The 27,915-nt window shown below is 41.3% G+C and overlaps 1 pseudogene; it reads right to left on the reverse strand.

Annotated features, from left to right (window-relative positions):
• Nucleotides 1-6,128: 6,128 nt before the first annotated feature.
• LOC142427596 (COMM domain-containing protein 2 pseudogene) lies at nucleotides 6,129-25,775 on the reverse strand (annotated as a pseudogene).
• Between the last annotated feature and the right edge of the window lie 2,140 nt (nucleotides 25,776-27,915).

Consider the following 27,915-nt stretch of genomic DNA (forward strand, 5'->3'; position numbering starts at 1 on the left):
CCTATCCTGGCTTTAGAGTCTCGGAAGCCTGGGCCCTATCTGCAGATTATATGTCTAACTCTACTTGATGGTTAGTTTTAAAGTGTTTCTAAAGTGATTTTACGATTTATAGTTCTTCTATGAAATAATCTTTCATTTATAATAGCTCTTTATATATCCCATTTTAAATGTTTCCAGATACTTTACTTAACATAGTCATCTTCAAAGTTCATTGATTTGTTATTCTCCTGGAGAGTCACACAGTAAGGAATTGGTAGTTCTGTATGGGGTGAGGTAGGTATCCAACTTTTTGGTTTCTTCCTTTTTGACATTTATATTTGATTGCCCAATCTCTATTTGTTATAAAGTCATCTTATATTCACATGTTTGAAAATTTTGAGATTTACATTTATTGCTCATTCAGGGGTCCTCACACTACAGCCCGTGGGCCACATGTGGCCTGCCAAGGACATTTTTCCGGCCCGCCAGGTGTTTTTGCTGCCGCTGCCTATCCTGCTTAGCAGCTGACTCTCCCAGTGTGCATAGGAATTTGTTCAAAGTTTTTTTAAAACTATAGTCCGGCCTTCCAATGGTCTGAGGGACAGTGAACTGTTTTAAAAGTTTGAGGACCCATGGCTCATGTTATAAGCATGCTTTCCATCACTCACTAAGGGAATCATTAACATTATTGGGGACTTGGTGTAAGGAGAGGGACAAAAAAGTAACTGCATCTGGACCTACAGGTTATGTATTACTCACATTGTATTCTCTCATCAACCGGCAGATTGTGCATCACCAGGAGCATAGAGAAAGGAGGAAGAAATGCCTGATTCAGATGTTATTATTTTGGGGAGATCCTCATAAGAGATTGTAATTTGTGAACATAATTGAAGCTGATCAGATGGGACAAACATAAAGCATCCCAGTTGCCGGCAGTGTCCTAAGGACCTAAGAAGATGACCAAGGCCCAGGTGATTCTGATGTGTTTTATCTTTTTCTGTATTAACTACTAGGAATGTAGAAGCCTGGATAATACTGATTCCGCTCAGTGGGAAAGTCAAAATTTGAAATTAGAGATAAACTTTGACTCTGACTTCAACATTTGGATGGAGAAGATTGAGAATATTTTGATCATAGGATTAATACATCAATGACGATTCTTTGGATGACACTATCTTCCAACTCATAATGCATCATTCTGTGGCCAGCTCATGAGAAGCTTTCAAATGATATGCTGTACGTAGTTTTTAAGGTGAAATAAAACCACGTCTTTAGGAGAATTCCCTATTCCATCGGATTTTTGTCTGATTAAGTGTCTTTAACGCTTCTCTTTGAAGGTGATATTTACATATTTTCCTGAACAGCAGCATTCTCATTAATTCATCTAAAATGGGCCTTGTAGCGATACTGGTTTAAAATTGGTTTACACCTTCTCACCTCCTGTAACTATTACCTGCAGGAGAGAGGATCAACCATCAGCAGCAGCTCTGATTCCTATATGGGAGAGCTTAAACATACCTGTACTCTCCAGTGGTTTTCCAGTTCTGACACCAGTATCTTTGCCACAGCCCTCTCCTACTCAGCTCATTAATTTTTTCCAGTGGTCATGGCCTAATTGCAGCTCAGAGTCACAGGTACATGTTTTATTCAGTACCAGAATATAATTTGGTGTCAGAATCAATAGGCTACACATTGGGATTCATATTACAGAACCATGTAGGCAAATTTGATCTTCTTCAGGGTAGGTTTGTTCTCTCTGTCCCTCTCAGACATTTTACCCCCTGAAGTTAGGCTCATTTCTTTCTTCCATCTGTATAGGCTCCTCTCAGCTCCTTGAGGATATCCTCCTCTTCATCTTGCCTGCCTGCCCCACTATGTTGGCTGAAAATCTGTTCTGGACCTGCCACCATTGGCTCCGTTGCTGTGTCTTTTCTGCCCTGATCAGTATCTGCATTGGTACAGCTCTTGACCCATGAATAGTACAGTTCATTTTGCAGGAGCAGTAGTAGACCAGTCCCTAGGAGGTAGAGGTTTAAGCTGTTCTATGATTTTCCCTGCAGTATCTCAGAAAACTAAATAGCCATCAAGTAAATAACTCTTCAGGATGTGGAAGCTGGTGAGTCCCAAATTTGTATAGAGGTCAGGGATCAGTCTGTAGTGTTCTCCTCATTCGTGTGCTTGCCATGGATGATGAACCAGATCATCAGGGCAGAACTCAGTCCACTGCCTCACAAAGTGAAGTTATTGAATCTGGTCAGATAATAAGTTGTAGCGGCTGAGGAATCCAAATGGGAATGTCAGGAAGCAGGCTGTTGGCTCATAGAGTTGAGGGAGCTCTCAAGTCAGGTCACGTAGGCAGCTTGCAGTTGCCATTCAAGGAAATGGCTCATGAATTTCTGGAAGCTGGCAAATCTCTAATCCAAGGGTTCATTCTGAACTCCGAGACTATAGGGGCTAACAAAACCAAATCAACAGATCAAATGACAGGCCAATGTCTCTGTCTCTTCTCAAACCATGCTTGCAGGCAGTTCTCTCTCTCTCTTGATATGATGGCTTCTTGGGTCAACCTAGCGCCTTCCCTGCCTAGGCAAGGTTAAGAGAGCTGCAGAGGTCGAGCCAGTGGAAGAGAACTGCAAGGGAGAGCATGTGGTGAAAGATGGCAGGTCCAAGAGGACCTTGCAATTAAAGCTAAGGCAAAACTGTGTGAAGGTGACTCAGAAGAATTTGTCCTAAGGTTGTCAAGAGGAGCTTGTGCTCCTCTTAAGAACTTAAGAACTTAGAAAGTCATTCTGCATTCAGGAAGGGAGATATTGCCTCTGAACATTCTGCTCTTGGTTCGGAGATAGAGCTTCTTGTTTCTGATCCCAAGGTGTACCTGTTCATTAATAGACCCCTTTGAGCTATTTAGTTTTGTGTGGCCATAGCAACAGATTTTCAAACCCAGAAGTGAGACAAAGAGTGGTGTGGGAGGAATGACTTGGGTAAGAGTTGACTAAAAATATTGGTGAACTGAGGTGTGTTCGACCACCCCCATATGAACTGTTCCTGATAATCATTGCCACTGGAGATACTGAGCCTTTTATAATGGTGATACTGCTAGAATTCCCAATTCCATTTCACAATGTACTGTAAACTTGTTTGTTAATATAAACAAGTGTGTGAATATAAATCTACTTTGTGTGAATATAAATCTCAGCTATTTCTAGCACATTCAGGTAATTTCACTGGTATTCAAAATTCTAATTTTATGAGTGGTTGCATTGTTTTGGGGCATGGAGGTCCCCAAGACTTGAACGGTGATCCTCAGGAGTGACATTGCAATTGTGGCAAATATTAAAGACAGCGCAGTGGGGCATGGGGCTCCTCATCCTATGTCAGGACTGAGAAAGTGAATGTATTTTCCAGTGGGTATATGTACTGGAGTTTACAGATCTTTCCATAAGGCGTACATGCCATGCAATTAGTGTATACATAGTCAATGGGTAATAATATCGTAAGTGGGTAACATAATAAGCAAGACTGTGATTCACCATCTTGACCTAGTGCTAGTTGACTTGAAACCCACCCTGTGCCCTCCCCAGGCATTTGCTACATTTATGGTGGGTTGGCTACAGAACCTGATTGCTCTGATCTACAGAGAACCTTCAGGCACAGTGAAGTAGCCAGGCACAGAAATGATTCATCTACTATGAGATCTCCTTTAAGACTGCTCCTTAATGGAGAGCTATTTTAGGGGGTGGGGCTGGGGCACATTATTTGGCCTGGAGAATGTGTATTTGAAAATATTTATCAGAACAATGGAGATCTTTCTGAAAATAGGGCTAGTTTTCCGTCCCATAATTGCGAATGTAGAAATAAAGTTAAATACTTTCTACCAAGTCCTCAGTTTGCCACACATTATGGAATATACAGTTTTTACTACTGTTTTGCTTTCTTTACTGTAAGATAGTTTTAAAAAATCTTCAAATGGAAAGTACACCATTAAATCGACTCCTCTTACTGTAGGAATCACTGACATTCAACGATGTGGCTGTAAAGTTCACCTGGGAGGAATGGCAGCTCCTGAACCCTGCTCAGAAGACCCTATATCAGGATGTGATGTTGGAGAACTATCACAATCTGGTTTCCATCGGTGAGGAAAATTCTGAAGTCATTGGCTTTTCCTAGCTTATGTGTTCAAATCTTTGTAGTGTCTGTGGTGTTCTCAAAGAGGGAGATTCTTGTTGCATTCTCTGGTTCTAAGTTAGTAGGTAAGGTCTCCTATGCTTGAGAGAACACCCTTTGCTTTGTTCCCTTGAACATGCTTTTCGTAGAAATACTGTATTCTGCACGCTTTACAAACTTTAGGTTAATTTTGCTGTGTCTAAGATTCTGTAATTTCTCATGAACAGGTTATCTAGTTGTCACCCCAGAAACATTCTCTCAAATGGAACAAGAGAACTGTGGTCGGTATTAGAAACAAGCTGTAGTGGGATTTTTTTCAGGTGCATGGTCAAAATACCTTAAGGGGAATTGGCTGGGGGCGTTGATTCAAGTAGTAGAAGGCCTCACATCCAAGACAGGTGTCGGAAAATGCATAAAAGTGTGTACTTCTTTGAATAGGAGAACTCACTTTTCCTAGAAGTTGAGAGAAGTACTCCTGTAGCTCTTGAGATTAGATTTCCATTTATTTGATTTATAGTACTGTTTGTTTGCTTCCCTAATTTTCTGTCTTTAAGATTCTCAAAACCTACCCTTTTTTATATGCTTCTATCTTACTATGAAAATCCATCTTGCAAGCCTCTCTCCAAACAGAGAACTCTGATTTTGTAACTGGCCTCGGAATACAGCACATTCCTCCCCTACTGAGTAAGAATGGCTTGCCCTTTTGTTGTTCGCAACACAGTCTAGGTTCTTGAACTCCCACCATGAATGAGTCCGTCTCTTTTGGGCTTCCTTAGCTTCCCCCTTGGAGTTTCTCTAAAGGTTTTAGTGTCCATTTTCTCATTTGTTTTCCTGTTTCTTTAAAGTTTTCTTCATTCTGGTGAAATAAATTCTTTCTATTTTCCTATAGAGATGGTCAAATTGCCTTCTCTGTTGGAATTCTTCAACAGACATGTTTCTCCATATTTTGCTCCTGTTGGTGAAACACGTTTATGGCTTCTGTTATTTTCAGGTCTTTAAAATCACCTTTCTAACAAGAAAATTGTTATCAGCTTAGGATATACTTTAGCTCTCTACCTCCAATTTTGTTCTACTTGGAAGATTTTATTTTATTTTTTTACATTTTCGAATGCTCGGTTTATTCACTGCAGACACATATCACACCATCCAAAAATTAATAACTCAAACTACTAAAGATAAAAGGATTGGAGCAAGTGTGATCATAAGTATGAGCATAGTATCTACTTGTAAGATTTTAAAAACATTTCTGTTCCTCCGATAATTTTTAAGTGGAAAGGACATTTTAACATCCTGAGTTGTTGGTTTCTTCATTAAACACATATCTACTATATATTCCTTACTGTGCAGTGTGCCTTCCTTAGGCCCACCCCGAAAGATGACTTTTGATGCTTCTAAAGAACATTTTTTTCTGTATGTTCCAACAGATTTTTTTGTTGTTATTCAAACAATGCATAGTATATTCAATATTGCTCTCTCTCTTCTGTCTTTTGAGTAGCCTTTTGGTTTTCATATGTAAGATGTCTTTCGTGTTGTCCCACATCTCATCTCTTCTCAGTCATTAGTCTTCTTTCAGCAGTCTTTTTATTTTTTTAGTAATAGAAAAATCCCCAGAATTTATTTTCAATTTTGGTCAGTGAGGATGTAAATAATAAAGAAAATCAACCAGTCAACAGAAGTATCAAAAACAGGACAGTCATTCAAATATACAGAAGATATAAACAGTATAGATTCATTTCCACTTGATTTAATCCTATTTACACATTTAAAATACAAAACAGAGTTTAATTGGTCAAGGATCTTACACAATTTGCACCAGGAAAGGAACTTTAGTTCATTACCACGTCCTCAGTATCTTGGCACAGAAAGAAATCTCATCTAATCGATATGTATTACCATCAACAATTAAAAAAAAATCTGGAGAGTAATTACTGTCATCCCCAATTCCCCGACGATGCAGAGGGATCCGTGTCTTCAGCTTGATGGTGCTACTTGATGTTTCGGACAACCCTCCGACAGTGCTTTGTTTTCATCTCTCCCAGTGCTTGTTCCAGCTGCTGCACCAAATGGAACAGGGTCACTTGGTACAGTCTGCAGAACTCTGGTGGTGTGATCTCTATTCTGATGAGGTGTAGCTTTATAGTCACTGATGACTTAATCTGTTGCCTGAGACTTCTGCTTGCGAGCTGTGCATCTAATCTCCATTCAAGGCTGTGGTAACTGGGGAGCCTTGATGCCAATTCGCTCAGAATCGTTCAGATCTCCTTTCGGTTGTCCAGGTAAAGCTGAAGCAACAATCTGTTCAGTTCTTCAGAGAATCCCAGAACAAACACGGAGTCCTGGAAATCCAGTTCGGAAGTCATGAGCTTCGAGCTCTCATTGAGGAGATATGTTAACCCTTCCACAATATGCTGGAAGGTGTCCCTACTCACGTTGAGTTTCCTCGCGGCGCCTTCGTCGATCTTGGGGTTTGACCCTCACCGCAGGAATTCCACCGCGATGCGCCCGAACTCGGTGACCACTGTGAGGGAAGCCAGCGCGCTGGATCTGTCAGCAGTCTTTTATTCCTCAAGTTTATTCTTTACATAGTCTCTCAGCTCTGTGATCTAGCTACTTTTCCTAACTTCTACTTGGATTTGAGCAATTGATGATCTGTTCCACAGTTAACCCTTGGGTGTGTTTTGACTAATGAGCTTCTCCACCATTTCTTTCTATGGATATGGTGGATTTGATTTTTGTTTGTTCATCCATATGTATAGTTTCCATTTCTTTTGTTTAATAAAAATTTGCTTTGAATTCATCATTAGTCTCAAAATTTTATCGGTAAACTTGTGTGTCATTTCTGTCACTAAGGCTGCATTTTCCAATTACTTATATTGTTCCCAAATTTTACATTCATCTGTGTACATGATTGTATGTATGGTTGATCAATGTCAGGCTGCAAAAGGTATGCAAAATTTTCTAATGTATATATATTTATTTAGTTAATTGTATTGATACTACCATGGTTTCAAAATATTTTCTTCTTGAATTCCTTGATATCACCTGCCCGTATTCCCTCCCTCTCCCACCCTCAATTTCGTTATTGTGGAAAACAGAACCTGGATGAAAGTGTAAGCAACCTTACCTCTATACTCCTGACTTCATGGCTTGGGAGACCAGTACTAGTGTTAGAAGAAAACCTCCAAGCCCCAAGGATAAAGCTAGAGCTGAAATGCACAATCTCCAGATAGAGTGGTCTCCACAACTGCTCTCCAGTAAGATGTTAGAATATAGCTCCTACAGGGACCTGACTTCTTGCTACTCAGCTAAAAGATGCCTAGCTTTAAAAGCAATCAGGTTCCCTTTGTTGCTATCACTCAAGCAATCAACTATCACTTTGTCTCTTAAATTCCCTCTGGATGGGTCTTAAGGGATGGTTGTATAATTGAAGGGCAGACATAAAAAGGCTTTGTATTCTTTCACCAATTTTTATAGTGTCAGGGCATGCAGCCCCGCCCCCACTCCTTACTCACAGTGATGCCTACCTACTTAACAAGGTAGGCAGTGGCTTTACCCTGAAGGTCCCTGAAGTGATTGGGTGAGCAACTAAAGACCAGTGCTGAGGCTGAGGGCAAGTGAGGGAAGTAACTATCCACTGAGCAGGGAGAACAATAACAACATATCTGCTCTTATAGTTAAAGCTGCTCGCAGATGGTAATAGTCATGTGTTGTATGAGGTATCATTAAGGTAGCACTGTAATGAAAGGATATTGTGGGGATGATTTTTAATTAGGAGAATGTAATTGGGGCTCTTCTCCAACTTACAAATGTGAATGCTTCCCTCCAACCAGATACCTGGCCTTGCAATCTTTAATTCTATCTTTAATTCTGAGAATAAAGAATTGGTCTGCCTCCAATCTCTTCTTGATCTTGTTTCCCACAGCCTGATACTTATCATGAAGTGTTCTAAAAGAGTTCAACATATTCCCACATTCACATCTGTCTGTTCTGTTGTCCATGCTTTCTGGAGGCTCGCACACCTCGCTGCAATATAAACTCACTGGTAAATGACCTCACTATCTTATTACAGCATCGGAGATGAAGCCACTCTACCCCGTTTTTGCTGTCTGCTTTATCTTTCTTACTTGCACATGCTATTCCTACGAGCCTTTTGACTCTGGGACTGGACCCCACACTTTGTTTGCTAAACAGTTGGTGCACAAATCTAAATAACACTTTTGGTAACTGGTCTTACTTGCAGGCATATGAATGTTAACCATCTGCTGACAGAATTACACTTAAGGGAAGATCTTCCCATATACTTTTTGATGAAGAATATGATTTTAGTCTTCTTTAATTTGTCAATCTCAGCTTTATAAACCACTTGATTATCTAATTAAAAAGAGCCAGTATCAGTCTATTTAGTTGAATAATTGGCAAGCCTTATCACATCTGTGGTCTATTGGTCTCAATTTCTTCCTTCTTAGGCAAATACCAAATCTGTGTCCATTCATCACTTTCATAGCCAACCTGATTTCTACAATAAGTTAACTATTTAGATTGTTTGCACTGTTGTGTTACCTCCAATGGGCAATAAACATTAAGCATAGTGTTTTATTCATATAAAAGGGTTGTCACTAAAGATCTACTTTGTATCAATGCATATTTTAAGAGACCTGTTGTCAATCAAGATGGTGAAAAGAGTCAATGTTCTTTTGCTTTACAGAAATCCACAAAGATGATGATCATTTGCTTGAGCACTCGCAATATGAAAGTTGCATAGACAGAACAGAACGGTGTTATAAATTTAATGCATTGGAAAGTATTGTTTCTCAGCACAAAAATAATTTTCCTCCAAAGGAAAATGATGAGATGTTTGGCTTACATGAAAAAATCGTAAAATCATATTTAATCATCCTGGAATTAAATCAGAATAGAAGCAATAAAATACAGAAGTCAGTTGTGCTCAGTGAAGATGAGGAAACTTTTCTCCATGTTGAACAAGAGCAATGTTGTACTGAAAAGGAATTCCCTGAGTGTGAACAATCTAGGCTCATGAAGTCACAATGCCATCAGCATCAGAAATCTGATGAAATTGAGAAACCGCACACAGGTGATAAATGTGGGACAACCTTCATCGAGGAGTCTGTGTTCTATGAGCACCGGATCACTGATACACTAGGTAAGACCTATGAATGTACTCAGTGTGGGCAAACATTCAAGAAGATTGAGGTCACTGTTCATCAGCGAACTCATACTGGAGAGAAACCCCATGTGTGTGGTGAATGTGGAAAAGGCTTTATCAAGAAGACTTCTCTCACTGTTCATCAGCGAACTCATACTGGGCGGAAACCCCATGTATGTGGTGAATGTGGAAAAGGCTTCATTCGGAAAACAAATCTCAAAACTCATCTACTAACTCATACAGGAGAGAAACCCCATGTATGTGGTGAATGTGGAAAAGCTTTTATCGGGAAGAAAAACCTCACTGTTCATCAGTGAACTCATACTGGAGAGAAACCCCATGTATGTGGTGAATGTGGCAAAGGTTTCAACTGGAAAACACATCTCAAAACTCATCTACGAATTCACACTGGCGAGAAACCCCATGTATGTGATGAATGTGGAAAAGGCTTCATTCTCAAAAAACAGCTCAAAACTCATCAAGTAACTCATACTGGAGAGAAACCCCATGTGTGTGATGAATGTGGAAAAGGCTTCACTCGGAAAACATATCTCAAAACTCATCTACTAACTCATACAAGAGAGAAACCCCATATATGTGGTGAATGTGGAAAAGCCTTTACCTGGATGACTTCTCTCACTGTTCATCAGCGAATTCATACTGGAGAGAAACCCTATGTGTGTGGTGAATGTGGCAAAGGTTTCAACCGGAAAACACACCTCAAAACTCTTCTACGATTTCATACTGAAGAGAACCCCTATGTATGTGGTGCCTATTGCAAAGGCTATATCAGGAAGACTGCTCTCACGGTTCATCAGTGAACTCATACTAGAGAAACCCTATGTGTGTGGTGAATGTGGAAAGGCTTTTACCTGGATGATTTCTCTCACTGTTCACCAGCAGACTCATACTCGATAGAAACTGTACATATGTGGTGAATGTGGAAAAGGTTTTATCAGATAGAAGGACCTCAGTGTTCATCAGGGAACTCATACTGGAGAGAAACCCCATGTGTGTAGTGAATGTGGCAAAAGCTTCATTCAGGAAGGAAATCTCAAAACTCAGCTACAAATTCACAGGAGAAAACCGCTATGTATGTGGTGAGTGTGGTAAAGCTTTCAGCCAGAAAACATAGCTTATAGCATATCAGAAACTTCACACAGAAGCTAAACCCCATGTATGTGGTGAATGTGGGAAGCCTTTTTCAGGAAGAATAAGCTCATCGTTCATCAGAAAACTCACCATGCAGAGAGAGAAACCCTGTTTGTAGTGAATGTGTCAAAGGCTTCATTCAGAAAGCACATCTCATAACTCATCTATGAATTCTTTGTGGAGAAAAACCTTAATAGGTGTTGAGTGTGGTAAAGCTTTCAGCCAGACGTGATGCCTTACAGTACACCAGAGATTTCACAAAGAAAAGAAGCTCTTTGCATGAGTTAAATGTAAAAAATCTTATATGTGGAAGTCAGGTTTCCTTAAACATTAGACAGTTTCCAAGAAGAAAACCTTTCATTGGAGTTAGTGTAACAAAGCTTTCAAAAGAGAGGATGAGGTGCTAGAGTTTGGCCTGGGCCAAGCGTGGGAACAGACAATTGTGACCATATGGGGATCCATGTTCTGCATTGCTGTCCCTCTATTGGCATGACCACCCTTGTGGGGAGAAGACCCTCCAGACTTCCACAGAGTGCATAGGTACCTCATTGCTCTTCCAGTTTTCAGTACCCGAAAGAGAACAGAACCTAGTGTTTCTGGATCCACAGCTATATCACGCAGTAGAGTGCCCACCCAGATGACACTTGTACCTGCCCTACCTGCATGCTCTTTGTTAGCCACCAGAGACAGCACAGAAGTACCATAAAATAAGAATAAAGAGAATAGAAGATGTATGGGGACAATTATTCCAAAGGATGAATGGAACACAGTGAACCTCAGACTCCACAACCGTGAGACCAGAAGAACTAGATGGTGCTCGGCTTCCAGTGCTAATTACTCTGAAAAGGGTCACAAAAGAGAGTCCTGTGTCGAGTGGGGAAGAAAGTGGAAGAAATTGGAACAAACCAAAACCATAAAATAGATCAGGCTTACTGGTCTGCTGGAAACTTGGAATCTACAGATTGTGGCCTTTAGCGATGTTTCACTCTTGGACCTGTACTCACTCCTCTGACTCAGCTTTCAGCCCAACTATATATAGACTTGGAGGGGAAGAATAACATACACTCCCTGGAAAATCAACCATACAAAATCAAAGGAACAGCATTTGCTTATGGCTAAAAACTTATAAAAGCTAGAAGAAACATGACAAAAGGATGAATAGTATAAAAACACAGGGAGTGGGCAGAAGTGGGAAGAAAGCTGGTGTATCTTGGGGACTGCAATCAATGTATGAACTGTTGAATAGAAAACCAATTTACTCTGTTAAGTTTTAAATCATAAAAAAAACATTAAAAAAATTTAAACACTTATGTCTCATCAATGATTTCAGGTAGGATAGTTACCATGAAACTGCATTGAATGTGGGTAAAACTTTTACCTGTGCTTCTAAGTTTTCTTCACAGAAACACACAAAACTGAAAACATACAAAATTCACTCAAGATAGGAAACTACAGGAAGTCATGTGACATCTCATACCAGTGATCTCAATAAGAAGGAAAGCTCTGGCAATATAGTGACTTTGCAAATACCCTCTTTGGTTTCTCTCAGTGTGTCACTAGACTACATTGGGATTTTAACGAATGTAGTTCTGATTGTCTGGCCTTTAGCCCGAAAGGAGTCATGTGACAATAGAGGATTTGTACAGCAGAGAAACCATATGAATACAGGGCATGTGGCAGTGCGTATGCATTTAGTGATTGGCAGTTACTGCAGTATCCAATTATATTTTCTTTGATGTTCCCCAAAGCTCATAGGATAAACTGACGCAGTGATTGGACAGAAGGGCTGAACAAAATGTCTGTCACAGTGTATGACTGCAATGTAAATCCTGCAGGAAATCATGAATACAGCTACTGGGAAAGCCTGATAGACTCATCCTGTGTGCATATGTACCTTGATACCAAGACCAATATTTCATTTTACATTTGATCATTCCTTTGACCCATATTAACTACATTAACTGGAGAAATACTGTGACCATAGAACAGGAATGTGAATGGCCTTGCTCCCATGCAGAATTCTTTGGAAGGTGGATTATTCAGATGCAGTTAAGTTAAAATATGACCCTTTATCTTTTGAGAACCTTTTTCACCCATTTTAAATCTTGCAGTTTTAAACATTCCTCTTATTTTCAACTGAGCTTTACCTCTGTTTTAGTATGTTGTTTTTAAAAATATATTGCTTTGTGTATGAATTCCATGGTGTCTAATTGTGGTATTGTTGGATCAAATGGGACTTCAAGCTTTGGTTATTTTAAGTAGTGCCACATTGATTTCCACAGTGGCTGTATGTATCTCTAAGTCCACCGCCAGTATATATGAATCCCAATCCCTCCATATCCTCTCCAGCATTTGTTGTTTTGCTTCTTTGTTTTGGGCTTGCATTGCAGGGGTGAAGTACTATCTCATTGTGGTTTGAATTTGCATCTGAAGGCTAGTGAGCATGAGCATTTTTTATATGTTTGTTAACCATCTGTATTTCATTTTTGGTGAAGTTAATCATGTGAACTTCATTTGCTTATCATTATTAATCATTTGTACTTCAATTTTTTCATATCTTTTCCCCATTTTTTTATTTGGTTTCTTGTTATTTTCTTATTGAGATATAGAGTTCTGTATGTTTTTGTAATTGTCCCTTTGGCTGATGTGCCATTGATTAAAAAAAAAAAATTTCCCTGTCCACGGGCTCTCATTTTACTTTTCTCATGTAGTCTTCTAATGTGCATTAGTAATGCAATTTTTATTTATGTCCAAATTGGGAGTCTTTATTATAGCTGGTGGCCTTTGGGAGGATTCAAATCTCGGCTAAATTACTCAAAGCTGAAAATTATATTCAGGTGAGTTTATAAGGGCAAAAACCGCTGTTGGTTTGGCGATTAGGAGTGGTTGAAGCTATTATAAAGCTTTCAGTGTGTATGTAGGGAAGGTTGGGGGATTCCACATTCCTTTCAGCAAGCAGTTTACAGAAGCTAAGATAAGCGTAATCTTTTTAACTTTGTGAGGCAGGGTGGAATGGGGTATGGAAAATGTGCACATTCTGAGAACAGGAGGATATTGACATTTGAATAATAAAACATTGCGATGGCGCAAAACTGGGTGTGGTAGACAAAGAGGTTACATACTTTAGTGATGAAAGAGGCCAGAACAGCATTTTAAAAATTCTAAAATGGGGCATGAGTCAAGCTTAAGAGAAGTTCTTTACATCAATTATGTAAAGCACATTTGTACATTCATTTCCCTCATCATTCTCAAAGCATTTGCTCTTCACTTAAGCCCCTGGCATCAGTTCCTCATTTTACCCCTCACTCTGCACTCCCCCTTCCTCATGAACCCTTGACAATTTATAAATTATTATTTTGTCATTTATTACACAGTCCGATGTCTCCACCCACTTTTCTGTTGTCCCTGCCCCAGGGAGGAGGTTATATGTAGATCCTTGTAATCGATCCCCATTCCCACCCTCACCCCTGCCACCCTCCATCCTCCTGGTATTGCCGCTCTTACCACTGGTCCTGAAGGAATCTTCCACCCTGGATTCCCTGTGTTTCCAGTTCCTACCTGTACCAGTGTATATCTTTTGGTCTAGCCAGATTTGTAAGGTAGAATAGTGGTCATGATAGTGGGTGGGGAGGAAGCATTTAGGAACTAGAGGAAAGTTGTATGTTTCATTTTTACTACACTGCACCATGACTGGCTGATCTCCCCGCGACCCTTCTCTAAGGGGATGGATGTCCAATTGCCTACAAGTGGGCTATGGGTCCCCATTCTGCACTCCCCCTCATTCACAATGACAAGATTTTTTTGGTTTGGAGGAGCAAATGGGACTGACAGTTCCAGGGGGACATGGGAGAGGGGGAGGTTGGGGGAAAGAAAGTGGTGTTAACAAACTCAGGGAGAAGGGAACAAGTGATCCAAATCGGTGGTGAAGAGGGTGTAGGAGGCCTGGTAGGGCATGACCAAGGGTACTGTAACAGAGAAGAATTACTGAAACCAAAATGAAGGCTGAATATGATCGTTGAATAAGAGGAAAGCAAAAGGAAATAGAGGAAGGAGCTAGGAGGTAAATGGCATATGGAGAGGTTTAAATAAAGGCATGCATGTATGTAAATATATGTATGAGTATGTGGAGATAGATCTGTGTACATATATGGATAGGTTTAGTATTAAGGTACCAGATAGACATTGGGCCTCCACTCAAGCACTCCCTCAATGAAAGAATACTTTCTTCTATTAAACTGGCATTCCATGATGCTCGCCTTCCTGACACAATAGCTGAAGACAAAGCAGGTGCATAAGCAAATGTGAACAAAGCTTATGGTGCCCGGCTATCAAAAGGTATAGTGAGTTCGTTCTCAAAGGTCTTAGCCTTTCAAATGGGAATGCAATTCTACTCTGTGCACAACGGGACACAGTGAATCAGAATCACCTCCATGGAATCCAAAACAGTTCTAGATTGGTTTTGTTTTGTTAAATTGTTATGAGCATATAGAAACCCTGGGTTCACCGTGGGTAGGGCATTGACCACCTGAAATCCAGCATCTGGGAAGCATGATTAAAGGGTCTACCTCCAAAAAAATGTACAATCCAGAGTCTACAATGTTCCTATGTGTTAGAATTGACTTTGATTTTGTTTATGGCATAATTGTATGATTTGAGTCCTAGAGAATGTTTCCTCCAATTTTGTGGAGCTGATTTAACAGCCCAAAACTGAAACTATTTTCAGGAAATAAAAGCTTTTTTTCACAAAGCTTTAACCACTAAGTGAAAGAAGAGGAAAAAAGGACAGCAAATGAATTGTCAAAGTCATTCACTTTGTCCTGGGTGTCTGGCATTTTCAGGATGTGAGTTTTCATTGTTTCTTGCATAGTCATAGGTGACAGTGTCCTCAGACTACAGTCTGATAATCTGAAGATAGGATGTGTTGACTGAAATGACCATGGAGGAGACATTTCCTTCTCTCAAGCCCTCAAGGAGGTGCATTGATACAGTGACTGCAATAACAGTCTCAAACATAGCAAATAATATTTTGATGATCCTTTGTAATTGTTAGGGGTCCTGTAGTTATTTCTGATTCTCTGTGAACCTGCATAGAACAGTCATAAATGCTGCTTGGAGTTAGATTTGGTCAGTCATCCTCAAGGTGCACTAAACCTCCCAATATTCTGAAATGTGGAAATGATGGCAGAAAATATGATTCCAAGGATAATACAATCCAATTGGATGCAGTTGTGTTCTGTTAATTGGCAAACAAGAATAAAAGTTTACAGGATAAAATTCTAACTACTATGTTATTGTTTGGTTTTTCTGATCTTATCTAGTGCCTGATTGAAAATCTCTACAGATGAATGGAGCCTTTTCTCCCAAGATGGCTTTGTCTTAAGTCTGGCATGCTGTCCTGGCTGTAATCTAGGAATGCATACAGGCTGAGGGCCAGGACCTTGATCTAGAACCTGAATCTCTCCTTTGGACTGAGATTCCACCCAACATGATCCCTGAGTGTTTCCTGAAAGTCACGAGATAAATTGAAAGTTATATTAAAAGTTACTGATTTAAATTAAAATTATGAAATAAAATTATTTCGGTTAATGTGGTCTACAACAGTGGTTCTCAACTTGTGAGTCACAACCCTTTTGGGGGTCGAACAACCCTTTCACAGGGATCTCATGATTCATAACAGTAGTAAAATTACAGTTATGAACTAGTAACTAAAACAAGTTGAACTGTGTTAAAGGTTTGCGGCATTAGGCAGGTTGAGAACCACTGCTCTAAGCGATGTGTAATGACAATGCAATTCTGAACAAGATTCCAGCATCCATCGTTAAGGACATGGAAATTATCAAGTTTAAAAAGAGAAATCAAATAGACCCAGGATAAGCAAGGTCACAACAAGCATTAAAGGATCCATGGGTCTTTGAATCTGCTGTAACCCCCTGCATCTGCCGGTCTCTGACCTGATGGGAGACCCAGCTACATCAGGAGGAGTAGAAAGGAGGTAGACATTTCTGTATCAAAGACTGACTCAGAAGTCTCTGGGATCCCCTGATTGCAGGGTGGTGAAGGTGGTGGCCTCATTTAAGTAACAAACCACAACAGGCATTTGCCTATGAGTGTTCCTGGCTGTGATACGAGTGAGGGACTATGAACAGTTTGCTAATGCGCAGGCACCACAGCTCCACCAGAAAGTGTCTCCAGAGCTGGTTGTTGAAACAAGTTGGGTGACAGAGATGGGAGTGATGTGACCCACAGGCATACCTTGAATTAGTAGGCTCCATAGAGTCCACATTTGCAATTAGAAAATTATGAGTTCCAGTGCAGCATTATTGTTTGGTTTGAACATATGCATCCACTAATGTATGCATTAATTCATTCTTTCTGAGGTCTGAGCGCTATAAACACCCCAGACATTCTTCTGCATTGAGGGAAAACCAATAGAGCAAGCAGCTGAGCTAGGAAACGAACAAGCTCTTTCTCTAAAACCAAACCACTGTGATTTCATCTTTTCTGCCTCATAGGAACCTTAGAGGACTAAGAAGTACTCATTAGGCTTTCTCTGACTGTAATTATTTACAGCAATAAACAATGTCATCTTACTCGGGGAACCGTTGGCTGGTTTGAATCCCTGACCTTGTAGTGAGCAAACAAATCTTATCCCACAGCACCACCATAGCCCTTTTTATATCTGCACCAACAGGCTCATATTACAGGACTTCTTAAATGTCCCTTTTAGAAGCCAAGTTAAAATTTTAAATATTATTATATGAATAAGGAAGGCCATAAAAATGATGACCTTTGACTTATGGTGTTAAAAAGAATGATGAAAGTACCGTGGACAGGCTTTCAATAAAAAAAACATCTGTTTCGAGTGAAATACAGCCAGAGAGTTCCTTAGAATCAAGGAGAGTGAGACTTTGTTTCATGCAACATTATCATGATCCCTCCCAGTCCCTTGAGAAAGACCTCCTCCATGATAAAGTAGGGGATCAGTGAAGAAGAAGCTACATCATGAGCTGGACTGACACGGTGGCTGTAACGATGGGCTCAAAAAGAGTCCTTGTGATTGTGGTGCTGAACTAGGCATTCTTTAGTTCTGTTGTCCATTGACTCACGTAGAATTGGAATGCACTCTGGCATTTAACAGCATCAAAAACAAAACAACAACAAATCAAAACACAAGGTTCTTCTCAGGTCGGATAACAATGCCGGGGGAAAGGGGAGATGTTTTATGTGGGGAAACACAACAACGGGAAATTTGTAACAGAACACACTGTCTTGATCATTGCTTTCTACTTGAGCCCTTGGTATCAGCTCCTCATTTTTTCCCCTCCAACCCTGCTCCCGCCCTCCGTCATGAACCCTTAATAATTTGTAGATTATTTTGTTATATTTTACACTGACATCTCCCTTTATCCACTTTTCTGTTGTCCAACATCTTGAATATTTCATGGAAGCATTCGAGCAAGACTTCATTGCACTCATTTGGTCATGTCATCAGGAGGAACTAGTCCCCGGAGAATGATCTTGTGCTTGGTGAAGTAAAATGTCAATGAAAACGAGAGAGACTATCAATGAGATGATTATCACAATGGCTGCAGTGATCAGTCCAAACAGAGGAATGATTGTGCGCATAGTGCACGTCCGGGCAGCATTTCATTGTGTTGCACATAGGATCTCTGTGAGTTGAAGCCAATTCAAGCATACCTAAGACTATCAACACATACAATATTATCCAGGTCACTGTAAGTTAAAATTATTGCATAAATATACATGTGTGAGCATATATGAATGAATACATCCGATTGCTTAGAGAAAATTTGGGACTCACAAGAGAGATTTTTCCAGCATTAAAGTTTCTTTAAGGATCCCTCTTGTGTAAAGTAGTTATGCTTTGGGCTGAGATCTGCACGTACACAGTTTAAAACAACCAGACGTTCCATGGCTTTTTACTCCTGTAAACAGTTATAGTCTCGGAAACTCACAATAGCATCACTGTAAGTTGGCATAGACTCTGGTGGTGTTTGGTGTTTTGGAATATCTCTGGCTTTGACAACAAATACTAGTTAGTACAGTCAATTGCAGACATATCTTATCAAGACATATAACTGTGAACTCTGTTGTATATATGGTCAAAGACAGACAAAGCCCATTCCAATGAAAAGAAGACATTCAGATGCATGAAGTTTCCCCAGAGTGTATACATGATAATCCCTAGAGATGTGCTGAAAATGTGGGGGAAACTGCAGCTTCTGAGCGGAAAGCATCCCTGACTCCTCTCTTGCGTGGCCTGGAACCATGGCCTGATGCAGGGAGGTTTGTGCCTGGGCTCACACTGACTTCCCATTACTGTGTCTCTAGCACAGTAATACATGGCTGTGTTCTCGTGATTCACAGAGCTCAGTTTTAAATAAACTTGGCTCTTGGAGGTGTTCTTGGTGATGCTGACTCTTGACTGGAGAGATGGATTATATATAGTATGTTTTCCCATCATAAGCTAATACCCTGCCCCACCCCAGGACCTTTCCTGGAGCCTGGCCAATCCAGTGCACATAATAGCCAGTTAAAAAGAATCCAGAGACAGCACAGGTGAGAGACCGGGTCTGTGAGGGCTTCACCAGTCCAGAGCCTGACTCTTGTAGCTGCACCTGGGCCAGGACACCTGGGGATAAAGAGAAACACCGTGAGTCATGTGCTCAGATGCTGCATCCACAGACTTGATGTTGGAATCCCAGAAGCACTCACCACCCAGAGTTGCCACTAGAACGAGGAAAATCCGCACATGCTTCATGTTCTTGTGGATAAGATTCATGACACCCAAAAAATGCTCTCCGGGCTGATGAGGACTGCGCATTGTTAAGCATATGTGTGCTGTGGCTTCATCTGGCTGCCAAAGAGGAATTCGCATGTTGGAGGTGCATTTGTTCATCAAGGTGGACAGGATGAAGTGAGGACCCTGGGTGTGCTCCTCCCACTCAATGCTGCTGGCAGTGCCTTTAGGATAATCCAGAGTTTTTCTGAAGTCTTCTCTTTATCCACTGCCCCGTTCTCTTAATCCACACAAGAGTGTAGTCTGTTCTGGGAGGTATATGCAGCCACAGATTGAGGACATTTTTATTCCCAGTGATAGGTAGAGACATCACTAGAGAGAGAAACAAACAGCCAAACAGAAAGGAGGATAAATGGCTATGTAAATAGATAAGAAATGAAAATATTCACCACAAACCAGGGCCATATCTCTTCTGATTCATGACACCTACATTAGTCTATATTTAAACAATGGAATGTTCTAGTGTGGCCAGACAACATACAAATGACCAAAAATATTGCTAAATTGGGTAACCATGTCTTTACTTAAATCAAATGTACTGCCATATGTCGTCATACCAAGTTTAACTCAAGTGATGGTATTTTCAATTGCTTCATGTGCTTGTGAAAGTTGAGCATTGAGTAAAGAATAGTAAAGAATCATTGCATGTGAATTGTGGTGCTATTGAGGAATATTGGAATTACCATGGACTGTCAAAGGAACCAACCATGAGGATCGCAGAGTAAAGGTTAACTGATGAACCACCAGCAGCAGACGCTTTTCAGGAGAAAGACTGGGCTTTCTACTCCTGTAAACCTTTACAGTCCTGGAAACGCACAGGGCGGTCGCTATGAGTCAGCACTGACTTAATGCTAGTGGTTTTGGTTTGGCCAAAGGAACAAGCAAATCTTTCTTGGAATAGTACATCCAGAATATTCCTTAGAAACAAGATGATGGTACTTCCTCTCACATTTTTTTTAACATGATATCAAGAGAGACCAGTACTTGGAAAAGGGTATCATCCTTGGCAAAGTAGAGGACAGTCAAATAGAGTAAGGCCCATGAGGAGATGAACTGACACAGTAGCTTCAATAATGGGCTCAAACTTAGGAATTATATTGAAGATGGCTCAATAATGTACATTATTTTTGTTCTTTTGTATACAGGGTTGTTACAAGTTGGAAATGAATAAACAGACCTAACCCAAAAAAGCACACTCAATGTGGTAGTTACATAATCTGTTGTCAATTTTAGACTTAAGAGTGAAGGGGTGGAGGTTAGCCTGTCAATCAGGTCGCAGCTTCATGACCTCATTTGTAGGCACTAAAGAGATAAATAGCTCACTGGGGGTGGAACACACACACTTCCTGCTAGACTTCGCCCCTTGGAGAGAGGCTGATGGAGCCAGAGGCCTGGGAGATGTAGGAGCCATGTAGAGACCCTTGCCAGCACCGAGGTGCTTCTACCGCCACTGGATCCACAAGACTTTCCACCCACTGGCTTGTGATCTTCCTGTATTCAGCATTATTGCTAAGCTGCATGAGTGTAATGAAAAATTTATGGACTAGTATTGGACATCTGGGTTAATATTGGGTGTATGGACTTGATCTGGACTGGGCTGGAATGTTTCTTTAATACCCAATTAGTTTTGTATATAAAGCTTTTTCTTATACACATATGTGTGTCTATGAATTTGTTTCTCTAATCTACCTGGACTAACAAACACAATATGCTGAAACCAACATCCATTGATTCTATCCTGCAAAACATACTTACACAAATTCATACAAAGGCCTCACAGAGGATATTCATAAAAGGATTGCATATGAATGAGACAAGCATGAATTGAATAAATATTGGGAATACTGAAGCACATGATGAACTTTCATGATTCCGAATTTTACTAGTTAAACTAACTGAATACAAGCTCAATATATATACTACCAGAATCATCCCTTACTTGTGTTCCTAAAGGCAGGCTGGCAATTATTCACAAGGCGTTCGAAGGGGCTGAACGTGGAAATCATCCCAGATTTGTCATCTTTGGATTAACAGACTAAATAAAATGTGGTCTTCTCTGATGTCTTCAAAAGTGCCACCAAACTGTATGTTAAGATGGATAAAAAACAGTGATCATGTTAAGTAATAATGTTCCTGAATGGAGAGATTGAAAGGGAAGTTAGTGGTGTCCCTCTTAAAATAAATAATAATAATATCTTCAAAAAGACTTGTTGCAGAAGCAGGACAACCAGAATTCTCATTGGGAGTTAAGAGACAAGGTTCTTTCACACAGACTTTGGACACAATATCAGGAGGGACTATTCTTGGGAAAAGGACCTCATAGATGTTGAAGTACAGGGTCACCAAGGTGGACGAACCCTGTGACTATAACAATGGTATCAGACATTGTAAAGACTGAGGATGGTGCAGGACAAGGCACTGTTTCATTCTATTGTACGTAGAGTCTCTATGATTCGCAACCCGTTCAATGAAAGCTAACAACAGTCTACTGGTGGAAGCATGATGTCTTAATAAAGTTGTAATGAAAGCTTATTGGTTAAAAGTTAAGAAAACTCCAGAAATAAATAGGAAATAAATCTATGTTAATACTTGCTTTCTGGGAATAACTCCAAGTTCAGTGAACTATCAATAACGATCTTGCCCTCTGCTACTTCGACTGGGTTGGTTCGTATGTTTCAACCATCCTGTGCACCCTGCAGACTTGCCCCTTCTGAATGAGATGTTTGTGTTGATCTCACCCTGAGCTCTACTCACAGGTGTTTGAAGAACTAGCACTCATGTTTCAACTTGCTGGGTTAGTTTTTCTAGCTTTGTTACTGTTTTGTCTTCTGTTCACAAGGTAAAAGGGATACTATGGTGTGGACAGCTGGGGATGCTTGTATAGATCATTCATACATGGACTGTGACCTTGTCATTGCCACAGGTGGTAAGGTGAGGTAACTCCACCTTGAGCTTGATTAATGCGTGTGGTAGTTACCTAATCTGTTGTCAACTTGAGACTCTTAAAGAGTGAAGGGTCGCAGCTTGATGACCTCATTTGGAGGAGCTAGAGATAAATAGCTCACTGGAAGTGGGGCACACACCCAATTCCTGCTAGACTTTCCTACTGACAGGACATATGGACCTACTGTAGAGTCCGGGAGCTGGAGGAGCCATGTGCCAGCGTTGAGATGCTTCCACTGACATGGATCTCGGAGACTTTCAACCCACTGGCCTGTAATCTTCTTGCACTCAGCGTCATTCCATGCTTTGCATGAGTCTAAAGAGGAATTTACAGTCTGCTACTGGACATACGGGCTAATATCGGACTTATGGTCTTCATTTGCATGGGGCTGGAATGTTTTCTTAATATACAAATTGTATAGTACATAAAGCTCTTTTTTTAAACAATTTATTAGGGGCTCATACAACTCTTATCACAATCCATACATATACATACATCAATTGTATAAAGCACACCCATACATTCCCTGCCCCAATTATTCTCAAAGCATTTGCTCTCCACTTAAGCCCATTGCATCAGGTCCTCTTTTTTTCCCCTCCCTCCCCTCTCCCCCCTCCCTCATGTGCCCTTGGTAATATATACATCGTTATTTTGTCATATCTTGCCCTATCCGGAGTCTCCCCTCGCCCCCTTCTCTGCTGTCCCTCTCCCAGGGAAGAGGTCACGTGGATCCTTGTAATCAGTTCCCCCTTTCCAACCCACTCACCCTCCATTCTCCCAGCATCGCCCCTCACACCCTTGGTCCTGAAGGTATCATCCACCCTGGATTCCCTGTGTCTCCAGCTCCCATATGCACCAGTGTACAACCTCTGCCCTATCCAGCCCTGCAAGGTAGAATTCGGATCATGGTAGTTGGGGGGAGGAAGCATCCAGGATCTGGGGGAAAGCTATGTTCTTCATCGGTACTACCTCGCACCCTATTTAACCCGTCTCCTCTCCTAAACCCCTCTATGAGGGGATCTCCATTGCATAAAGCTCTTATACACATGAGTCTCTGAATTTGTTTCTCTAGGCAACCCAGAATAACACCATTATCAGATGAAGATAATCAATATGGGGAGGGGTTGTGGAGAGTGCTCAAACATGCATGGGGACTTGGTGTGCTGAACTGTATGATACATACATGTGTACACAAAAAAAGAATTACTGTCATCAAGTCAGTTTTGTCTCATAGTGACCCTATGAGACAAGGTTGAACTGTCCCTGTGAATTTCCAAAACTGTAACTCTTCATAACAATAGAAAACTTATGTGTATACAGAGCTAAAATTTATTGAACTATATACATATACTTGTGCACTTTAGATATGTTAATTACTAAGGATAGGAATAAAAAGACATGAAGGTGAATGATCTAAGGCATGATAGCACTTTATCAAACAAATAGCTCTCAGGCTGAGCAGCCCACGTGGGGCCACCCTGTGTGTGTGGGGGGGCAGAGTTCTATCTGGCAGGAAGATGGAGTGGCAGAGAGGGACGTTCCAAGTTTCTCTAATTATTAGAAGGGCACACCCCCCAGGAGGCATCACCAGGCTGTGACCTGATCGACGGGTTGTATTCCACCACTATATTTTCATACACCTTCAAGTTGACATAAATCTATGACAGATTTAAGTGACATAAGTATACCTGTCAGAGACCCACACAGTCAAATGCTTTTGCGTAGTCAACAAAACCCAACAATAAAACTGGTAGCTTTCAGTCAATACCCACCTGATGTCAGCAATGATATCTTGTTTCACATTCTTTTGTGAATCCACATTGCATTTCTGGAGGCTCCTTGTTGATGTACTGCTGCAATCATTATTAAATTATCTTCTGCAAAATTTTACTTGCATGTGGTTTTAATTTAATTAGTTGATAATTTCTACATATTTGGTTAATTTTATTTTTCATAAAACAAATGTAGATCTCTATCGTTTCCGACCGCTGGGTGCTGCCTTGAGCCCATTTGCGCTGGACCTCCTCACCTTTGCGCCGCGCCCCGCCCGGCCCGGCCCCGCCCATCGCTCGCCAGGCACTGGGGTTTGTGCAGCGGTAGAAATGGGCGGGACAAGAGCTGCCTTGAGAGGAAGTGAAGGCGGAGACCCTACTCCTCCCTGACCCTGCAAGCTCCTCCCACCCCGGGTCATGCCCAGACAGGGCCGGAAGTGGCAGTGTCCTCGCCGGGACTGCAGCTCACATCGCAGATTCTGCTGACCTGGATGCTGCACGTGGTGCCGAGAAGCGCCCACGGCCTGAGCACCCTGTTGCCAGCCCTCCCAGGTAGGGGGTTCCGGGGACGTGCGTGTGGGCGTAGGCCATTTTAGGGTGACCCTGCTGCACATAGCGGTCTGCGAGGACCCTTTGTCTCCTCCCCCCAACCGCTGCCTGCGCCCCGCTCATGGGCAGAGGTGGGCGGTGTCCCCGAGGCCGGTCCTATTTGTCAGCTTTTGGGTTGCTTGGGGTTCATGGTGGGAATCCCTGTTGGAGAAAGGAGAAAATCCCAGTCTGGGATTTTGGGTTTCGGGGTTCCCAGATTCGTCGCTTTGCGGGTCTCCTAACCCCACCCATTGTTTCCTTTCCACACCGCGCCGCCTCCTCCCTGAGATTCCTGGCACCTCTTTTTCTCTCAGAGGTGAGCCCCGGGGTCTTGCTTCTGTGACCTCCCTCTGGACCCGACCAGAGTCTGTTCTAGGTGCAAGATCTATTATGACAAAGACGTCTTCCCTGGCTTTTAAGATGTTGAGGGTGGCCCTATTTTTACTGGTTGTATTTTTGTCGGTACATTACTATGGTTTTATCCTTCCCACACTGTTTCTTTTCCTTAGTTTCTGTTGGGCTTATCAGTTGGTGGAGCACCGAAGGAGTGGATGCCTACAGATAAGAAATGATGGGAGGGCTTATAGGCATGTCAGCTGTGGGGTGGGGATGGGGTTGCTGAGTTGGGGAGGAGGAGGGGATTTGGGGAGTAAAGAATGAGGGAAGGAGGGAACTGAGCACTAGAACAGAAGGTGACTACACAGGTCATTTGAAAGGCGATTTAATCGTGGTGGGAAAGAAGACAATGGTATGAAATAATTCTAATGATTGTACAATTTTTGTTTGAACTGTTCAATTGTGGAATGTATGGATCAAGTGCCCCAAAATGTGTTCAAAGAGAAAAGATCTCCATCACAAAAACTAACTAAATAAACTGTGTGCCAAAGAGTCAAACAACCAAACTGAAACAAACAAACCCAAAACTAGATAGTGCCAAATTTTTCGACCTTTCTGTGGCATGAAAACAGAAGTGGGTTTTGAGTACTATGTGGCTGAAGGACAGTTTATTTGGAGCTGGTGGCCTTTGGCCACTACATTCTTGGCCAGTTGGCCAGGCAGCAGTCGGTGCACGACCCCCTGGATGTGCTGGGCAGTGATGATGGTGGAGTGCTGTTTGGAATGTGCCAGTTGAGATGCCTGGCAGGTGATGCGCTCCAGTGGGTTGTTGAGCAGCAAGTTCACGGTGCCCATGGCCCTGGACGAGATGCTGGAGTCCAGGTGGACCTACTTGAGCACCTTGTACACACACACGGAGTCAGGTCTCCTTGCTGCTGCACTGGCATTTCTTGCTGTGCTTCCTCTGAGCCTTAGCTTCAGCCTCCTTGGGACCCCTATTGTTACGTTTGAACCCAATAACTTGAATTTAAACAACAGAACAGTAAAAAGGTGTTTATTCATCCTCTCTCATGAAATTTTATTTTTAGTTTTCATCTATCTCATGAAATTTTATTTTCATTCAATCGATTATAGACCTTCAAAGTAGTCTGAAACCCACTCAACTGTCATCAATGCCTTGCTCTGTTGGATCCTCTGTGATCTTCCAGCTGAGCTCTCAGTGTAGAGAACTAGATGATTTTCACTTCCTTGAAAGACAAAAGGCCACGCACAATTGAGTGTGTTTCTCTTATACTAGAGTCCACATTCGTGATAGTACTCTGCCATATGGCATGCTGTGTGGACCTTACAGAATTCCCTCCAGCTCACCTCCAAAAGAACGATAAAATGAGGGGTAGGTATGGATTGTGACAAGAGTTATATGAGCCTCTAATAAAATGTAAAAAAAAAATGAGGGGTAGGAATTCCTCAGTGATCTTGTTGACACTTTTGTCTGTTCTGAGTTTTTTTTTTTTAACTTTTAAGAAACCTCTTCCCTTTTTTAATAAAATAAAAACGCTTGTGTTTAGTGTTTACTCGTGGCTTCTAAGGCTGTTGTCATGTTAGCTGTCATTGAGTCAGCCCTACCCGACAGGAACCGAGCACACAACAGAACAAAACACTGCACTCTCCTGTGCCATCCTCACAATTTAGAATGAACCCATTGTTGCCGTCACTTTTTTAATCCATTTAAGAGAGGGATTCTTTTTTTTCACTGCCCCTCCACTTTACCAAACATATAATTTTCTAATTGAAAATACTGGACTCTATGGAGCCTACTAATTCAAGGCATGCCTGTGGGTCACATCACTCCCATCTCTGTCACCCAACTTGTTTCAACAACCAGCTCTGGAGACACTTTCTGGTGGAGCTGTGGTGCCTGCGCATTAGCACACTGTTCATAGTCCCTCACTCGTATCACAGCCAGGAACACTCATAGGCAAATGCCTGTTGTAGTTTGTTACTTAAATGAGGCCACCACCTTCACCACCCTGCAATCAGGGGATCCCAGAGACTTCTGAGTCAGAGTCTTTGATACAGAAATGTCTGCCTCCTTTCTCGTCCTCCTGATGGTGCTGGGTCTCCCATCAGGTCAGTGGCAGGCAGATGCAGGGGGTTACAGCAGATTCAAAGACCCATGGATCCTTTAATGCTTGTTGTGACCTTGCTTATCCTGGGTCTATTTGATTTCTCTTTTTAAACTTGATAATTTCCATGTCCTTAACGATGGATGCTGGAATCTTGTTCAGAATTGCATTGTCATTACACATCGCTTAGAGCAGTGGTTCTCAACCTGCCTAATGCCGCAAACCTTTAACACAGTTCAACTTGTTTTAGTTACTAGTTCATAACTGTAATTTTACTACTGTTATGAATCATGAGATCCCTGTGAAAGGGTTGTTCGACCCCCAAAAGGGTTGTGACTCACAAGTTGAGAACCACTGTTGTAGACCATGTTAACCGAAATAATTTTATTTCATAATTTTAATTTAAATCAGTAACTTTTAATATAACTTTCACTTTCTTTATCTCATGACTTTCAGGAAACACTCAGGGACCATGTTGGGTGGAATCTCAGTCCAAAGGAGAGATTCAGGTTCTAGATCAAGGTCCTGGCCCTCAGCCCTGTATGCATTCCTAGATTACAGTCAGGACAGCATGCCAGACTTAAAACAAAGCAACCTTGGAAGAAAAGGCTCTATTCATCTGTAGAGCTTTTCAATCAGGCACTAGTTAAGATCAGAAAAACCAAACTAACACAGTAGTTAGAATTTTATCCTGCAAACTTTTATTCTTGTTTGCCAATTAACAGAACACAACTGCATCCAATTGGATTGTATTTTCCTTGGAATCATATTTTCTGCCATCATTTATGTTAAGGCTTGATAGAGTAAAATAAGTTGTCTTAAGTTACTCCATTTTGAAAAGCTTAAGTGCCATCCCCCGTTCTAAGAGA

The sequence above is a fragment of the Tenrec ecaudatus genome, chromosome 15 (assembly GCF_050624435.1).
Source record: "Tenrec ecaudatus isolate mTenEca1 chromosome 15, mTenEca1.hap1, whole genome shotgun sequence".
In the NCBI taxonomy this organism is placed as follows: Eukaryota; Metazoa; Chordata; class Mammalia; order Afrosoricida; family Tenrecidae; genus Tenrec; species Tenrec ecaudatus.